The following is a 19,988-nucleotide window of genomic DNA, read 5'->3' as shown; positions in this document are numbered from 1 at the left end:
AATAGAAGTCATTTCCAAATCTGTTTAACTTTCTAGAACCAGTTGATTTGAAAAAAAAAAAAAAAAAAAAGGTTTCCACTGGATAACCCCTTTAAAGACATGGGCCCAGATTTAGCAAAGAATGTCTACATTAGAGCTATTTTCCCACGTTTATTTGGGCGGTGGGTTTGACTAGCGTGCATACCACATACACTTTTTCTAGACGCTTGTGAGGGAGGAAAGAAGACACTTTCCCGGGTACTGAATTTGGCAGGTTAGGTGCTTTTACTTTCACAGAGCTGCCGGGACATTTTTACTTGCATTTTAGATGCTACAATCAAATTTGATAGCAGTGTCTAAGGGGTTAAAGTTGGGCATCACCGTGATTGGTGATGTCTGGCATTAGAGATGGGTCCTGGTGGCAGATAGCCGCCAGGACCACCCAGTTATGACCCACGCTAAGCTGCGTGTCATAGAAGGGGAGTGGGACGCTGCTGTCCACAAGAGGTTAAAGGTTGAATTGCAGAAGGTAGAAGTGATTATTGTGCCTACTGGTAGGTGGTGTAGTTTTGCGCCTACAAAAGTCACAAATGATAAATACGTGACCACTGCATGGTCAAAAAGGAAAAGTTTTACGGGTAGGCAAAAAGAGAGAAACTGTCTATATCAAAAGACGCATAAAATATATAAAATAAGATGCTAAATATGCTGCTTGCGCCTGAACTGCGCCAAAACATGGACGAAAAAATATGTCATTTTGGCATGAATACCCTAAGATAAACAGGAAATTCTGCTGTGTGAATAGCCCCTAAGACCTAAAATCCCTACTGGGGTTGATGTATCATAAGTGTGGGGTCTGGTAAAGAGTAGTATGTTTTTTTTTTTTAACTAAATATCAGTTATTAATTTTATGCTATTAAAGACATCATGTACAATATGTCATTTTATGGCATGAACACGCTAAAATAAACAGATACAAACAATAACATGATTCTGATAGGAGCCAACATCTCCTGGCTACATCTCAATTCATTCATTTTGGTTCCATGATCCAGCTGAGCTTAATGTAAATGCAGCCTTGTCCTGGGCCATGGCCCAGAGTGCACGTAGCATGTCTGAAAGCCTTCTTCTGCATGTGCCCTGCTATCTCAAAGAATACATCTATTTACTCATCACTTCCATCCATGAGAAGAATCTGAAATTAACCTGGAAACCATCAAATTCAGCTTAGCGTTCAGCCAAGCGTATCTCCAAACACCATGCTGAGTGGTGACGGCCATAGACCCTAGAAGAAGCTGCCACGTCTCCTCTCTGTGTCATCCCACGAGCTCGCTTTGATTAACCCCAACACCTGTTACCCAGGACTGCCTTTTATTCAGCCTGGCAGCTGCACAAGTCAACGTGTTTCCCATTCAATGATGGCACAAGAAGAGAAGAAAAAACAAACACACATTTTGCTTCCTCTTTTTCTCTCATAATCCTGTGAATTGCTCTCATGCTTTTGTTCTTTACATCTGCTTGTAGGTCATGAAACGTGTATTTCCACGTGAATCCGTTATATAGACTATATCATAACAAGCTTCTAAACATGGTTAAGAATATTTCAATGGATAAAAAGATGATGACGGATTTAAAAAAAAATGGGTGCTTCCAACAATGGACCTGCACCTGCACAGTGTACAGCAATATCAGACACCAGGTATGTGTGGCACTATATTAGGAAGACAGAAAACAACTACACAACTTCCTCTGTAGTATACAGCAGCTGATAAGTACTAGAAGGGTAATGATTTTTAAATAGAAGTAATTTACAAATCTGTAAAACTTTCTGGCACCAGTTGATTTAAAAAAAAAAAAAAAAAATTTTTCCACCGGAGCAACCCTTTAAACAAAGCAAGTAAACGCTGGACCCCACCTTTAGCCTACAGTAATATTTATAGACACTCACTCTTCTGTTCAAGTTCTTGAAATTATTGTCAAAAGACTGTTACCCTATCTGCCAAATCGAGCCCAGTAAAGAGAGACTGAGTTTGAGTATTTTCTCTCTAACATCAGGACATTTCAAATTTCTCATAGTCCTGGCACCACATAAGAGTGTGCTCTGTGGTAATCCTTTCTACAGCAACATTGAGCCCCACCAAAGGAAGGCTGGGTTCACATCACGTTTTCAGACATACGAGACTGCATACGGCTGTGGGGAGCTAAAACTGGGCGCTCCCGTATCCCTGCCGTATGCCGCCCATATGTAATTCATTTCAATGAGCACACCAGAGTGAAACGCTGACTCTGGTTGGCTCATTTTTGCCCCGTATGCGGTTTTCCCACCGGACATAAAAGTGTGGTGGACCACGGTTTGAGGTCCAGTGGAAAACCGCATATGGGCAGCATATGGCAGGGATACGGGTGCCCACAGTTTTAGCTCCCCCCAGCCGTATGCGGTCCCGTATGGCTGAAAACATGGTATGAACTTAGCCGAAAGGTGATAAGTATCTGACCTCTGGGACCTGAGCGATCTCCTGCCTGTGCCACGCTCTCTGTTTGTATGGAGAGATCTCTGCAAGGAAACTAACGATCCCCGCACAAAGAGGTGGTCAACACGTCCCCTCCATATATCTTTATGGGAGAGCCAGAGATACACAAGAGCTGTATCTCGAGCTCTCCCATAGAGATGCATGGAGGGGTCGTGTCGCCAGGCAGGAGATCACAGGGCATCTCAGCGGTCCTTTAGATAGGGGATAAATTATTTAGCACCACAGTACTTCTTTAAGAAATGTTTCTAATCTCACTCCTTATTGAAATTATCATCCTTTTACTCTCCAAGGATGAGGGGGTCAGGGAACCTGCCTTATAGTCATGGGGAAGGGGTAAAATTATGGTTGAAGATGGGATCTTTTGCCCGTATGTATGTCTCAGTATATGGATATAGAATGCTATATCACATTGTCCAGTCTAGCAAATATTCCCTAAGAAATATTCTTCAGTCATAAAGCTTTATCTCTTATGTTTGAGCGTTGTATTTTGCTGGATATATATGAATGGCAGCGGTTTTTCTTCCTTCCTTTGATTGTTTAATGATAGATCACACAAAACAGCAAACAGCCATTCATTTATACTGACACTTTTGGAACGATTTCATGATACATGTTGTTTTTATATTGTACCCATTATTATGACAAAGTAGAACAGTTCGTAACATTAACATGGCGATTTGAAGCCCATCTATCAATTCCAAGGTGAGGAGTGTTGGGTCCTGCCCCTCTTATGCATGAGTTTTCCTAAGATACAACATCACAGACAGGAATAAGGGGGTACTCCGGTGGAAAACAAATGTTATTAAATCAACTGGTGCCAGAAAGTTATACAGATTTGTAAATTACTTCTTTTTAAAAATCTTAATCTTCCAGTACTTATCAGCAGCTGTATACTAAAGAGGAAGTTGTGTAGTTCTATCTGACGACAGTGCTGTCTGCTGCCACCTCTGTCCATATCAGGAACTGTCCAGGGTAGAAGCAAATCCACATAGTAAACCTATCCTGCTCTGGACAGTTTCTGACACGGACAGAGGTGTCAGCAGAGAGCACTGTAATCAGACTGGAAAGAACTACACAACCTTCTCTACAGCATACTTAAGTTGATAAGCACTGGAAGGTTTTAGATTTTTTAATTTAAGTAATTTACTAATCTGTTTACCTTTCTGGCACCAGTTGATTTGAAAACATTTTTTTCCCATCAAGGTTCCCCTTTAAGGAGGATTTCTAGATGAAATGTATTGATGACATATACTCATGGTAGGTCATCAATTTCTGATAGAAACATAGAATGTGTCAGTAGAGAACTACTTGGCCCATCTAGTTTGCCCCATATTCTAAATACTAGTTTAGTATACTAAATTGATATGCAAGTGACAAGCCACATGACCATGGTGCAGTGTTTCCCAACTAGTGTGCCTCCAGCCAAGCCCATTGCTACAGGACAGGCAAACCAAGCAATTGCTTGGGGCCCTGAGCTGGCCAGGGGCCCCGAGCAGAGCCGGTGCTTGCCCGTCCTGTAGCAACAGGGCAATTCCCCCCATCACTATTAAGGACATCCCTGTGTCCCGAAAGATGTTTTCGGGACACAGAGATTCCCCTGTTAACTCTCTGCGGCTCCGCGTTAAGTTTAAAAACGCAGGGGCAGCCGGGTGATAGCGCACGCCGGGTGATAGCGTCACTGATGTCCCGTGCGTGTGCCCATAGCAATGGAGGCGCAGAAGACCGGAACATCGGAGAAGGAGGAAGATGTGCGCTGGCCAGCTTGGTAAGTGACCAGCGGCACATCCTCTTCGGTGTTCTGACCACTGCTTCTCCGGTCCCGGAACTAATGCTATGGCTGGACGGGAGGAGCAGTGGTCGGAGCACTGGAGTGGGGCAGTACACAGGCATACAGCCTCCAGCCATACACTGTATATGGCTGGAGGATGTATGTCTGTGGGGAACACTGCCAGCCTAATGTGGGGGAACACTGCCTACCTAATGTGGGGACGACTGCCAGCCTAATGTGGGGGAACACTGCCTGCCTAATGTGGGGAGAACTATGCTGCACCTAATGTGGGGGGAACACTGCCAACCTAATGTGGGGAGAACTATGCTGCACCTAATGTGGGGGGAACATTGCCAGCCTAATGTGGGGGGAACACTGCCAGCCTAATGTGGGGAGAACTATGCTGCACCTAATGTGGGGGGAACATTGCCAGCCTCAAGTGGGGAGAACTATGCTGCACCTAATGTGAGGGGAACACTGCCAACCTAATGTGGGGAGAACTGTGCTGCACCTAATGTGGGGGGAACACTGCCAGCTTAATGTGGGGAGAACTATGCTGCACCTAATGTGGGGGGAACACTACCAGCCTAATGTGTGGAGAACTGTGCTGCACCTAATGTGGGGGAACTCTGCTGCACCTAATTTGGGGGGAACACTGCCTGCCTAATGTGGGGAGAACTATGCTGCACCTAATATGGGGGAACACTGCCAACCTAATGCGGTGGGAACTATGCTGCACCTAATGTGGGGGAACACTACCAGCCTAATGTGGAGAGAACTATGCTGCACCTAATGTGGGGGGAACACTGCCAACCTAATGTGGGGAGAACTATGCTGCACCTAATGTGGGGGGAACACTGCCAGCATAATGTAGGGAGAACTATGCTGCACTTAATGTGGGGGGAACACTGCCAGCCTAGTGTGGGGAGAACTATGCTGCACCTAATGTGGGGGGAGCACTGCCTGCCTAATGTAGGGAGAACTATGCTGCACCTAATATGGGGGAACACTGCCAACCTAATGTGGTGAGAACTATGCTGCACCTAATGTGGGGGAACACTACCAGCCTAATGTGGAGAGAACTATGCTGCACTTAATGTGGGGGGAACACTGCCAGCCTAGTGTGGGGAGAACTATGCTGCACTTAATGTGGGGGGAACACTGCCAGCCTAATGTGGAGAGAACTATGCTGCACCTAATGTGGGGGGAACACTGCCAGCCTAATGTGGGGAGAACTATGCTGCACTTAATGTGGGGGGAACACTGCCAGCCTAGTGTGGGGAGAACTATGCTGCACCTAATGTGGGGGGAACACTGCCAGCCTAATGTGGGGAGAACTATACTGCACCTAATGTGGGGGGAACACTGCCAACCTAATGTGGGGAGAACTATGCTGCACCTAATGTGGGGGGAACATTGCCTACCAAATGTGGGGAGAACTATGCTGCACCTAATGTGGGGGGAACACTGCCTACCTAATGTGGGGAGAACTATGCTGCACCTAATGTGGGGGGAACACTGCCTACCTAATGTGGGGGGTTACTACGTCCTGATGCCAGCCCTAGAGCGTGATGTGCGTGAACATCGGGGGGGGGGGGGGGGGGTGGCGGCTCCATGCCCATTTTGCTTGGGTCCCCCAAATTCCTTCAAACGGCCCTGCCTCCAGCTGTACTACAACTCCCAGTATGCCTGGACAGCCAAAGGCTGATCAGCATACACAGTAAAACAGAAAGCAGAAAGCAGGCTGGATATTGGGTAATTAAAACTCCACTCCCACTGAAGTCAATGATAGCTGAGCTGCAGTACTCAAATACAACCACTGCATAATGTATTGTTGAGCATGTCGGCAAAAAGCTGATCGGTCGGAGTTCCGGGTGTGGGCCCCCACCAATCTGACATTGATCACCTATCTTGAGCATTAGATCAGGGTTGTCAATGAAAAAAAAAAGCCATATATAACCTTGACATCCCTCCTATTCTGTTACACTATGGCAGTGTTTCCCAACCAGTGTGCCTCCAGCTGTTGCAAAACTACAACTCCCAGCATGCCTGCACAGCCAAAGGCTGTAGTTTTGCAACAATTGTAGTTTTGCAACAGCTGGAGGCACACTGGTTGTCACTTGCATATCAGTATGCATTTATTTATTTATTTATTTTCAATCAACTATATGGTAGTGGGTGTAAATGTGAATCATTTTAAATAATAGTTTATTTTTCTTTTTTTTTTTATGTAAAAATGGCTTCAGCTTTGAGCAATGTCCCTTTTCCCAAAACTAAATTCTCTGTCCTGAGGTTTGCAGCCTTTACAAGAGTGCTGAGTACATTTTTATAACAGGGTCAAGGACCTACAAGTTTATTGCAACGTTATGGCACCTTGTTAAGTCATTTTTTTTTCCAGTTATCATAAAGACAGTGTGTAGGCATTTTATAAGAAGACCATAACGTTTTCCTCCCTTATCTTTGTCGGAGGAACCACAGCTTGTGTCTATACGTAGTCACCTTCATCCGCTGACAACATGAGCGTACACCACGCTGCGAGTTGTCCTTCCTTTCCAGACGAGAGAAGAGCAAGGTTCTTTACCTCTCCTATTATTGCAGCATTCACAATAAGGGTACGTTCCCACAGGCGAATTTATTTGTGGGATACCCACTGCGTATTGGAAAGGGGGCGGGCTCTTTCCAGTTGTCTGCAGCAGATTTTCTGCTGCGGAAAATCTGCTGCAAGCCCCATTGAAGTCAGTGGGGTCTGTGGCAGATTTTCCGCAGCAAAAATTATGCAGCGGAAAATTTGCTGCGGGCAGCAGAGAAGAGCCGGCCCCACTTTAAATTCGCAGCGGGAAACCCGCAAATAAATCCGCCCGTGTAAACGTACCCTTAGCACCTCTCCCGATACCTCACCTTACTCTCCATGATCTGATCCTTCTATTCTTGGTCATCCCTATAGGAGATGATGACCACTGGTGGGGACCTACCTTTCCACCCATGGAGATCTAGATCAGTGGTTTGGCAGCCGATGGTTTACAACCACTGGACAGATAAAAGTGCTGTCATTTTCTATAAATGTTGCACATGTGCTTTCTTCTCATTCCTCCCCCCTCCTCCTCCCTGCCTAATCCGCATCCAACAGGCTTAAAATGACACTTTTCTCGGCGCCCTAGGGGGACTAAATTGTCTAACTATTGTGTTTTATAAATGTCTGTTCCTCTGTTCTTATACTTTGAGCAGCTGTTGTTCCCTTCCCCATAAAACAAGATTTCTCTTCAGCTTGAAGTCCCTCGCATTGTTTTGTTATTTTCACTTTCTCTTCACTTTTTCTATTTTTTTTGTCTTTTTTTTTCTGTTACTTTTTTTTTCCTTCAATTTTTTTGACACCTGCACAAAATCAAGTCTGCGATCTGTCTCTCTGTGGGGTTCTCATTGTGAATGTGAAAGCAAATACGGAACACAATGTTGCTGTGATACACAGTTGACAATATACAATGTGCTTTTTCATATTCTATATTTTTGTCTGGAATGATGTATTTTGGCCATAGATTTACTAAACTGTGCTACCGAGAAAAATAGGAATCTATTAAGTATATGTTTAGCTGATTCTAGATATCATAGTTATTTTTGGCTGATTGCAATTAATTATCAATGATACAGTAAATGATATGTTTAAAGGAGTACTCCAGCAACAAAAAACAACATTTACTTATCTCCCTTGGTGCCTCTGTTGACCTGTTGCAGTCCTTTTCTTGATTCCATGTGGTCAATATGTCATATTTTGCCTCAGACCGTACCAATTTCCCGCCTCGGCCAGTGATTTCTGAGCATCAATCAGTGGTATTGAGCCTCTGCATCAGAAAGTAGACCGGGGCAGAGCAATCACTGGCCAAGATTGGTACATGACGTATTGACAACAGACAACGGAAGCACCGGGGGTAGTCAGGAGATACGTCCATTTTTTTTTATTTTTTTTTTTATACCTGACAGATTGGTGAATTTGTCTAAAAATCTAAAGTGGGCTGTGATAGGTGAAATAAAGAGGGAGACAAATGAAAGCTCAAATCAAGTATACAAGCCATACATGATCATCCTGCATCTCTCTTTGTTTTGCAAAATAAGAGTTGCAATTTCTCTACAGATATCCTATAAATATATTTCTCATACCTAAGGTGTGTCATATTAAATGTGATTGGCAAATTTAAATTGTTTATGATCTCACCTATACATTTAATATGATTAATGGTGAGACAACTTGTTATAAATGTACTTCTACTCGCTTCTAAACTGCATGTGTTGCTGAGTGCATCCCAGCTATCCTTTGTGCATATAAATGACCACCCTGCTGACCTAACAGGATGTGGTAGAATCAGGCTAATCACCCTTTTCCTAAGGGTGGGGGATTTCAACCAGCAGCTGTACTGCTGCATTGCTGATGATTGAGGTTTTTTTTATCTTCACTAGTGTCCGTATCCCTGTGGTTAGTCTATGTCTTTTGACTTATCTGTTCTGACCTTATTCCTGTATTTGACAATACTTTTATCTGCATATTTTGCACTACAGTGCCATCTAGGTTTGACCCATTGTTTATCCTGACCTTGCTTTTGTTTCTGATTCTGTATATTGTAGTCGTCCTGTTTTGCCCTTTCTGTTCTGACATTTTCTCTGATCCTGATTTTGTACTGTGCTGCTCTTTTAGTAATTACTTTCTGTCTTGCTGTGAATTTATCCCTTGTCTTCTGAATGTGTACCTGTTCTGCCCAACTGTTACCGACCTGGCTTGTCTGACTTTCCTGCCACCTCTGCACTCAGTCGAGCGTAGGGACTGTTAACCAGTTGGAAGCATCCAAGTAGGTCGGTAAAGTGATTGTGGTGAGCTCTAGCCTGCACTGTTCCCTACCCCAAATGTGACACAATTTTAGGTATGCTTCTGATTTCAATTAGTCCTATTTATTTCAAGTGAAACAGGAATTTATAAACAAAAACAAGCTAGTCATAGTCTTTACAAAAAGTACCACGATTATTTGTCAAGGTCATCTGGTTATAACCAGTCTACCTTGTCAGTAATCTTGAATATAAAGAAGATAACTCAGGGAGAATTTGTTAGCTCCCGGCCTCCAACCTTGAATAACTTTTACATTTCTACCTGGATGTTTTATTGATCTAACCCTCACTTTTTAAAGTTTCTTTATCCACCCACACACCATGATACTTGTTTTATTATATATTTTTTTCTCTTTACACAGAGCTAAATGCAGGTAGTCTATTGTGAAACAGTCATATATATTTAATATACCACAAGGCGGTTCATGAAGAGCTTCAGTATCTACAGTAAGCATCAAAGTCACTAGACACGGGCTGAATACAAAATATACCTGTTGTTCATTCCAGTAGATCGGGAGACATACTGTAGTGCTGCTACCAGGGTTTTATGTGCAATATAAGCAAGTAAAGTACCTGCGTTGAGGATGGAAGTAACATGGGTTTTCTTACATGGGCTACATATTTCCATATATACCAAAGGAGTGTTAATCCACCTCTGTCCCTTGCTTTACAACAGTGTTTCCCAACCAGTGTGCCTCCAGCTGTTGCAAAACTACAACTCCCACCATGCCCGGACAGCCTTCGGCTGTCCGGACATGCTGGGAGTTGTAGTTTTGCAACAGCTGGAGGCATACTGGTTAGGAAGCACTGCTCTAGAGGATGATCTGTGTCTGTAAATTATGTAGAAAGACCAATGTTTTTAGTTGGTTCCTTGTAATACTTTATTTTCTTTCACTTTAATCTACAATTTAAGCAATTTGTGAGGGGTCCTTATAGTGGTCAAGGGAAAACACAGAGGGGGGAGATTTATCAAAACCTGTGCAGAGGAAAAGTTGCCCAGTTTCCCATGGCAACCAATCAGATAACTTCTTTCATTTTTAATAAGGCATCTGCAAAGCGAAAGAAGCGATCTGATTGGTTGCTATGGGCAACTCAGCAACATTTCCTCTGCACAGGTTTTGATAAATCATCCCCAGAGTCGCTGGGAGAATGCAATGCTAACGTGCATTTTTAATATCTATAATCTGAGAGTCTAAAACAAAAGGTTATTGGGAAAACCCATTTTTTGAGAATTTACTAACTTGTTTGACATTTTTTTTTGTATGTTATAGCTTTTTAAATTTAGAAGAAAATAATATGTGTCTTACATGTAACAGTAATATACATGGATACATTTTTTTTACCTATTAAATCGGATATATTATTATCCTTCTTAAATTGTCCCTGTTGTTAGAAAAAAATTAAAGGGGTTATCCAGGAAAAACTTATATATATATATATATATATATATATATATATATATATATATATATATATATATATATATATATCTCAACTGGCTCCAGAAAGTTAAACAGATTTGTAAATGACTTCTATTAAAAAAATCCTTTCAGTACTTATGAGCTGCTGAAGTTGAGTTGTTCTTTTCTAAGTGCTCTCTGATGACTGTCTCGGGAACTGTCCAGAGTAGAAGCAAATCCCCATAGCAAACCTCTTCTGCTCTGTGCAGTTCCTGAGACAAGCAGAGATGTCAGCAGAGAGCACTGTTGCCAGACAGAAAAGAACAACTCAACTTCAGCAGCTGATAATTATTGGAAAGATTAAGATTTTTTAATAAAATAATTTACAAATCTGTTTAACTTTCTTGAGCCAATTGATATATATATATATATATTTTTTTTTTTTTTTTTTTTTTCCTGGAATACCCCTTTATGCTCTATGGCTGGCATTTATCATTGTTGGTGTAAGTGAAGCATTTTTCTACACCATTTTTCTACACCATGTGTTGGAGCAACAAATTAAATTTTGTGCAGGTCACATTTTCTAAAAGTTCTCTCTTCACATACACCAAAAAGCTAAGCTAAGTCTGGGCTGGTGTAGTTTTAGAGACATTTCATTGGCTTTGTGCCTTTTTTGTGACTTTTCACAAAAAGGCACAGTTCATAAAACCCTTCCATATCATGTGTATTGCCAAAATCAGTGGATTGTAACTCAAAATTAGCAGAAATATGTAAACCAAAAGGCGCAAAAAAAAAGGCGCAAATAAAGCCAGCTTATGCCTTTTTTGTGCCTTTTCTAGACATAAAAAACAGTCTAAAGACAATGATAAATGTCAGCCTATGCGTTTGCTTTCACTGGTTATATCTAGAGATTGGTAGGGGGACGAACACTCAGACCCCGATTCATCAAAACTAATGACACTTTCATAGTACATATTTACAGAAGCGTATATTTATTTCTATATATTTATATTCTATCTTTTTCTGCCTGCAGATTTAATGTAGATGTTAAAACTCTTCAACCCTTAACACATTCCATCTGTGTTTTCTTTCTGTCTTTGTTTCTGAGCACAATACTAACATCTAACAGGAAGAGCCCAGGAACCTGCAGGTATGGAAGCAAGAATTACAAATATAGTAAGCACCCTGGTGCTTTAGGATAAGTTATCCAGACTCGAGTGCAATACAACATCACAACACCTTACACAAAACTAAGTTTTACTTTACTCTATTTACTATCCTTATTAGTGTTGCTCGCGAATATTCGCAATGCGAATTTTATTCGCGAATATCGCATATTCGCGAATTCACGAATATTCGCAAATATAGCGCTATATATTCGTAATTACGAATATTCGTTTTTGTTTTTTTTTATATATATTTTTTTCCACAGTACACATCACAGTGATCATCCCTCTCTGCTTCCAGCTTGTGTGGTGTAAAGAAGGCTCTAATACTACTGTGTGAGACTGGTGTGCGAATTTTCGCATATGCGAAAGTTTGCACATGCTAATTTTCGCATATGCGAATTGTCGTTTATGTTAATTTTTTCTATGCTAATTTTCGCATACGTGAATTTTCGCATATGCGAACATAAAAGAAGAATACTACGAATGTGCCAATATTCGCGAATATATGACGAATATTCGTCCATATATTCGCGAATATTCGCTAATTCGAATATGGCCTATGCCGCTCAACACTAGTCCTTATCTCAATTCCTGGTCCGAACAAACTATCAGCAATTTTAAGGGCTCCAAAATGACCTAAACATAGGGCAAGAAGATGAGTTTAGAGATATCTAGCGTTCCTGGTCATGACCCAACATTATTTTTTGCCTCAGCGGTCATGACAGATATTCTCCAGGTGGCAGGCTCTGTTTGGTGTCCAGAGCTCTCTGTAAAGACAGCTTCCCAGGCCCTTCCCTCAGTGGCATCTTTATTGTCCTACTAGAGGCTACTAGAGCTGAGAAGAGTTGCCACAAAAGTGATAAAGTGGGCACCTGGTGTGCAGAGCTTGCCTCCTGTGCATGTGACTTAGAGGTGCCTAAGATATCAAGCAATGATTTCCTCCCCATGCAAGTTGCATGCCTGAAGCAAATGGAAGCTGGGGGCACATAAAAAAAAAAAAAGTCATAGTCACCTTCCCTGATATCCCGCAGCTGCCATCCCAACAGATCCTCGTCCTTGCTCCCTGCTGCTGCTCCCTTGTTCCTGTGACGTATCAACTGCCAGCTTAGTAGGTTACTGACTGAGGTGGGACACTGTTATAGCCAGTGACTAGCTAAGCAGGCAGTTCCTGTAGGGACAACACGTCACAGGAATGACAAAACACCAGTGACAAGGAGAGACTAGGGAGCCATAAGAACAGCAGCTGCTAGGGGATTACCAAAGGTGAGTATTGCCTTTTTATGTTTTATGTACTCCCAGCCAAATATTGAAAACAAATATGTGCCCCTGAACGATATTGTATTATTTTAATATCCGCTTTAGTATTCCTTTGTCTATTGGGCCCTACTACACTTTTGGGTAAGCTCCCTAGAAGCTGCATTCAGCCTGCCTGACTTTTTATAGCATTTCTGGGTTTCAAAAAAATGTATTCAGTATTCAGGATGAAGAACTAATAATACTATAAACTGCCAGCAGGTCACACAATAAATCAGAGCTAGAAAGATACTTTTCCTGATCTAAGTGCAAATTATTTGTCGACGTCTTCTATTAATACTGACACATAGCTCATTTGTTACAGTTATTACTATTTGTTTGCAAATAATTAGAACTGAACTAAAACAATGTTTGTGATTTTAATGAGACATTTATTATGTCTCTAATCGGCCGGATAGCGTTATATGTACATATGTAAGAAATGGAAATGATCCCTACATCACCCACAACATTACATTAATACACCTGGATATTTTATGATACAATTTTTCCCAGGCTTTTCTCTTTTTCCATAAACCTTTACATCTATTTGTCATCGCTGCATGTGTTCTAAAAATTGGATACTCATAACCTTAGGTCAGGTTACTAAGTGATAAATGCAGGCACCCCAAAGTGCAAAAAAAATATCCTGACGGTAAGTTGCAAATACACGTAATGCAGATTTCATGCAGATTTGTTGCAGATTTTACTAATTAATAGGAAACCTGTCAGATGTATTTTCTGATAGGAACTGCAGCCACAGTTATATAGCTGTTATGGTACATTTACATAGGTGGATTACAAGCAAGTTTAGCACGAGTTTAAGTATTAAAGCCAACTGAACGTTCCTTGGAGTGGATAGTTGTTGTCAAACGTATAAAATGACCTTTTTATTTCTCATCCAAATGCCAAGGAGGCAGAGCCAAGCTGCTCAAGTGCCAGGCCTCTTTGCTCACCCTCTCCTCCAGCTTCTCTTTGACTGACATATAGAGCTCTGTACATCAGTCTAAAAAGGGATGAGAGGTGAAGATGAAGGAGGAGGTGTGCCAGACTGTGGCACTTGAGCAGTTTGGCTCATCCTTCTTGACACTTGGCTGAGAAATAAAAAGGTATTGTTATCAGTTTGTTAACTCCAAGAAAGGTGTAGTTTGCTCTTATACCCTATCAGCTATACAAAGGTGTCTTCAACTCTTAACAGGAAATAAGGCTGACAGATTCCCTTTAACTTTAATTCAAAATCAAAATCTGCAACAAATCAACAGCGTATCTGTGATGTGTGAACATATCCTTAGGGTGAATGTCTGTTCTTTTTTAATATAAATGTCTATAGAGAATCAATGTTTCAGGATTAAAAAAAACTCAACTGCAACTTATATAACACCACATGTGCCCCTGCCCTAAAGGGGCCTTATTTTAATCTTTCTTTAACCCCTTCATGCCATAGGACGTATGCCGTCCCAGCACCCGACACGTTCTTGCACTGGGACGTATGCATAAGTCCTAGCGATCTCCGGCACTGCCGCGGGCAGTGCAGGTAATTGGCGTCCGGACCCTGCTGTCAATCACAGCCGCAGTCCCACCACAGCTGCCAGCTGCATTAACCCCATAAATGCCGTGATCAATCCTGACCAACGGCGGCGCTGCAATACAATCACGGGTCGCTGTTGGTTGCTATGGCAGCAGAATGTCAGATCATGACCTCCTGTATGCCTGCTACTGAAGCCTGTGAGATCCAGCCACAGTCTGGATCGCACAGGCTGTACATTGTGCAGCTGATCGGGTCATACTGTGCTGCAGTACAAATGTATTGCAGCATAGTATAATCTGTGAAAAGTGTAAAAAATGTTATAAAAAAGGCCCTTTCCCAATAAAAGCCCTGCATTGTCACCCAAAAAGATGAAAAACAAAAATCATATACATAATAGGTATTGCCACGTCCGTAATGACGTGTACTATAAACCCGCACGGTGAATGCCGTAAAAAAAAAACAACCCAAAAAGCGCATAATTCGTCAATTTTGGTACAAATAGCAGAATAAAAAAGATCAAAAGGTAGCACATATCGCAAAAATGATACCAATAAAAAGTACTGTTCATCCCGCAAAAAAATAAGCCCTTACTCAATGGCATCGGATGAAAGATAAAAAGTTGGAAAATGAATGGCAGAAAAATAATTTTGCTCAGAAAAGAAAAAAGAACATAGAAAGCTATATAAAATAGGTATCACCATAATCGTACTGACCTACAGAATAAATATAACTTTCCTTTTACTGCACAGTGTACACCATAAAAAATTCAGTCTTTCACAATGTTTTGGAGTTTTTCACAAAAAAATGCTGCATGTGTCAACAAAAAGCACCACTTCTATACAGTACAATATGTCATGAGAAAACGATCTCATAATTGTTCCGCTCAGAAAAAGCGTTCTAAAGTTATTACCATTTAAAGAGATACATGTCAAATAAAAAATAAAAAAAGAGTCTGGTCATTAAGGTAAAAAATGGGTCCGTCCTTAAGGGGTTAAATTAGCATTGGCATGTATTCTTGTCATGTCCTAGAGACATGTCTCTTCTATTTCTAAGATGGGCTCCAATGTAAGTGTATGGGGACCATCTTCTGCAGTGAGACAGAGATCGCCGTGAGCCAGGAAGAGAACTGCTCCACTGAGCATTTTTCCTGGCTGTATCTAAGGATCAATGGGGTCTAGGCACTGAGGCCCTGACTGCTCACAACTTTCTGCTCACAACTTCAAACATTAGTATATTTTAAAATATGGGTTAAAAATGTGTACATTTTGGGGTGAAAAACTGCTGCCTTGTTCCTGCAGCTATTGCCTGTTTCTCTCGGATGGGACAAAATACAAAAAGAGTGAACAGGACAAAAAATTATCTGTGGAGGCTCCTGGCTTGTTAATCAGCCTACTGTGGGAGATGGGGGTGTATCATAAAGCCTCAGTGCACAGGTGTCCTCAGTGTACAGAACCCTGCTTGTCCTAAGTGTACAGAACCCTGCTTGTCCTCAGTGTACAGAGCCCTGCTTGTCCTTAGTCCACAGAGCCCTGCTTGTCCTCAGTGTACAGAACCCTGCTTGTCCTCAGTGTACAGAGCCCTGCTTGTCCTTAGTCCACAGAGCCCTGCTTGTCCTCAGTGTACAGAGCCCTGCTTGTTCTCAGTGTACAGAGCCCTGCTTGTCCTCAGTGTACATAGCCCTGCTTGTCCTCAGTGCACTGAGCCTTGCTTGTCCACACTGCATTGAGTCCTGCTTGTCCTCAGTATACAGAGCCCTGCTTGTCCTCAGTGTAGAGAGCCCTGCTTGTCCTCAATGCACAGAGCCCTGCTTGTCCTCAGTGAACAGAGCCCTGCTTGTCCTCACTGCATAGAGCCCTGCTTTTCCTCACTGCACAGAGCCCTGCTTGTCCTCAGTGCATAGAGCCCTGCTTTTCCTCACTGCACAGAGTCCTGCTTGTCCTCAGTGTACAGAGCCCAGCTTGTCCTCAGTCCACAGAGCCCTGCTTGTCCTCAATGTACAGAGCCCTACTTGTCCTCAGTGTACAGAGCCCTGCTTATCCTCAGTGCACATAGCCCTACTTGTCCTCAATGTACAGAGCCTGTTTATCCTCAGTGCACATAGCCCTACTTGTCCTCAATGTACAGAGCCTACTTATCCTCAGTGCACATAGCCCTGCTTGTCCCCAGTGTACAGAGCCCTGCTTGTCCTAAGTGCACAGAGCCCTGCTTGTCCTCAGTGTACAGAGCCCTGCTTATCCTCAGTGCAGAGAGCCCTGCTTGACCTCAGTGTACAGAGCCCTGCTTGTCCTCAGTGTACAGAGCCCTGCTTGTCAGTCCACAGAGCTCTGCTTGTCCTCAGTGTACAGAGCCCTGCTTGTCCTCAGTGTACATAGCCCTGCTTGTCCTCCGTGTACAGAGCCCTGCTTGTCCTCAGTGTAGAGAGCCCTGCTTGTCCTCAGTGAACAGAGCCCTGCTTGTCCTCACTGCATAGAGCCCTGCTTGTCCTCAGTGCACAGAGCCTTGCTTGTCCTCACTGCATAGAGCCCTGCTTGTCCTCAGTATACAGAGCCCTGCTTGTCCTCAGTGTAGAGAGCCCTGCTTGTCCTCAGTGCACAGAGCCCTGCTTGTCCTCAGTGAACAGAGCCCTGTTTGTCCTCACTGCATAGAGCCCTGCTTTTCCTCACTGCACAGAGCCCTGCTTGTCCTCAGTGCATAGAGCCCTGCTTTTCCTCACTGCACAGAGTCCTGCTTGTTCTCAGTGTACAGAGCCCAGCTTGTCCTCAGTCCACAGAGCCCTGCTTGTCCTCAATGTACAGAGCCCTACTTGTCCTCAGTGTACAGAGCCCTGCTTATCCTCAGTGCACATAGCCCTACTTGTCCTCAATGTACAGAGCCTGCTTATCCTCAGTGCAGATAGCCCTACTTGTCCTCAATGTACAGAGCCTGCTTATCCTCAGTGCACATAGCCCTGCTTGTCCCCAGTGTACAGAGCCCTGCTTGTCCTCAGTGCACAGAGCCCTGCTTGTCCTCAGTGCACAGAACCCTGTTTGTCCTCAGTGTACAGAGCCCTGCTTATCCTCAGTGTACATAGCTCTGCTTGTCCTCAGTGTACAGAGCCCTGCTTGTCCTCAGTGTACATAGCCCTGCTTGTCCTCCGTGTACAGAGCCCTGCTTGTCCTCAGTGTAGAGAGCCCTGCTTGTCCTCAGTGAACAGAGCCCTGCTTGTCCTCACTGCATAGAGCCCTGCTTGTCCTCAGTGCACAGAGCCTTGCTTGTCCTCACTGCATAGAGCCCTGCTTGTCCTCAGTATACAGAGCCCTGCTTGTCCTCAGTGTAGAGAGCCCTGCTTGTCCTCAGTGCACAGAGCCCTGCTTGTCCTCAGTGAACAGAGCCCTGTTTGTCCTCACTGCATAGAGCCCTGCTTTTCCTCACTGCACAGAGCCCTGCTTGTCCTCAGTGCATAGAGCCCTGCTTTTCCTCACTGCACAGAGTCCTGCTTGTTCTCAGTGTACAGAGCCCAGCTTGTCCTCAGTCCACAGAGCCCTGCTTGTCCTCAATGTACAGAGCCCTACTTGTCCTCAGTGTACAGAGCCCTGCTTATCCTCAGTGCACATAGCCCTACTTGTCCTCAATGTACAGAGCCTGCTTATCCTCAGTGCAGATAGCCCTACTTGTCCTCAATGTACAGAGCCTGCTTATCCTCAGTGCACATAGCCCTGCTTGTCCCCAGTGTACAGAGCCCTGCTTGTCCTCAGTGCACAGAGCCCTGCTTGTCCTCAGTGCACAGAACCCTGCTTGTCCTCAGTGTACAGAGCCCTGCTTATCCTCAGTGTACATAGCCCTGCTTGTCCTCAGTGTACAGAGTCCTGCTTGTCCTCAGTGTACAGAGCCCTGCTTGTCCTCCGTGTACAGAGCCCTGCTTGTCCTCAGTGTAGAGAGCCCTGCTTGTCCTCAGTGCACAGAGCCCTGCTTGTCCTCAGTGAACAGAGCCCTGCTTGTCCTCACTGCATAGAGCCCTGCTTGTCCTCAGTGTACAGAGCCTTGCTTGTCCTCACTGCATAGAGCCCTGCTTGTCCTCAGTATACAGAGCCCTGCTTGTCCTCAGTGTAGAGAGCTCTGCTTGTCCTCAGTGCACAGAGCCCTGCTTGTCCTCAGTGAACAGAGCCCTGTTTGTCCTCAGTGAACAGAGCCCTGCTTGTCCTCACTGCATAGAGCCCTGCTTGTCCTCACTGCACAGAGCCCTGCTTGTCCTCACTGCATAGAGCCCTGCTTGTCCTCAGTATACAGAGCCCTGCTTGTCCTCAGTGTAGAGAGCTCTGCTTGTCCTCAGTGCACAGAGCCCTGCTTGTCCTCACTGCACAGAGCCCTGCTTGTCCTCAGTGCATAGAGCCCTGCTTTTCCTCACTGCACAGAGTCCTGCTTGTTCTCAGTGTACAGAGCCCAGCTTGTCCTCAGTCCACAGGGCCCTGCTTGTCCTCAATGTACAGAGCCCTACTTGTCCTCAGTGTACAGAGCCCTGCTTATCCTTAATGCACATAGCCCTACTTGTCCTCAATGTACAGAGCCTGCTTATCCTCAGTGCAGATAGCCCTACTTGTCCTCAATGTACAGAGCCTGCTTATTCTCAGTGCACATAGCCCTGCTTGTCCCCAGTGTACAGAGCCCTACTTGTCCACAGTGCACAGAGCCCTGTTTGTCCTCAGTGCACAGAACCCTGCTTGTCCTCAGTGTACAGAGCCCTGCTTATCCTCAGTACACAGAGCCCTGCTTGACCTCAGTGTACAGAGCCCTGCTTGTCCTCAGTGCACATAGCCCTGCTTGTCCTCAGTGCACAGAGCCCTGCTTGTCCTCAGCGAACAGAGCCCTGCTTGTCCTCACTGCATAGAGCCCTGCTTGTCCTCAGTGAACAGAGCCCTGTTTGTCCTCACTGCATAGAGCCCTGCTTTTCCTCACTGCACAGAGCCCTGCTTGTCCTCAGTGTACCTGCTTGTCCTCAGTGAACAGAGCCCTGCTTGTCCTTAGTTCACAGAGCTCTGCTTGTCCTCAGTGTACAGAGCCCTGCTTGTCCTCAGTGTACATAGCCCTGCTTGTCCTCAGTGTACAGAGTCCTGCTTGTCCTCAGTGTACAGAGCCCTGCTTGTCCTCAGTGTAGAGAGCCCTGCTTGTCCTCAGTGCACAGAGCCCTGCTTGTCCTCAGTGCACAGAGCCCTGCTTGTCCTCAGTGAACAGAGCCCTGCTTGTCCTCAGTGCACAGAGCCTTGCTTGTCCTCACTGCATAGAGCCCTGCTTGTCCTCAGTATACAGAGCCCTGCTTGTCCTCAGTGTAGAGAGCTCTGCTTGTCCTCAGTGCACAGAGCCCTGCTTGTCCTCAGTGAACAGAGCCCTGTTTATCCTCATTGAACAGAGCCCTGCATGTCCTCACTGCATAGAGCCCTGCTTGTCCTCAGTATACAGAGCCCTGCTTGTCCTCAG

At 44.2% G+C, this 19,988-nt stretch overlaps 1 protein-coding gene and 1 long non-coding RNA gene across 7 annotated transcripts in view; one reads left to right on the top strand and one right to left on the bottom strand.

The window, feature by feature from the left end:
• UNC5D (unc-5 netrin receptor D) overlaps positions 1-19,988 on the bottom strand; it is a 670,113-nt gene that overhangs the window by 115,962 nt on the left and 534,163 nt on the right. The window lies entirely within an intron of this gene.
• The window catches only part of LOC130368157 (uncharacterized), a 49,816-nt gene continuing 40,071 nt past the window's right edge, over positions 10,244-19,988 (top strand). For both annotated transcript variants that reach the window (XR_008892303.1, XR_008892302.1), the window contains exons 1-2: positions 10,244-10,351; positions 11,581-11,697. This is a non-coding gene — a long non-coding RNA (uncharacterized LOC130368157). The remainder of the gene's footprint in view (positions 10,352-11,580; positions 11,698-19,988) is intronic.

Source organism: Hyla sarda, chromosome 4 (assembly GCF_029499605.1).
Source record: "Hyla sarda isolate aHylSar1 chromosome 4, aHylSar1.hap1, whole genome shotgun sequence".
NCBI lineage: Eukaryota > Metazoa > Chordata > Amphibia > Anura > Hylidae > Hyla > Hyla sarda.
The sequence above is the reverse complement of the archived record's forward strand: the minus strand, read 5'-3'. Positions and strand labels throughout refer to the sequence as shown.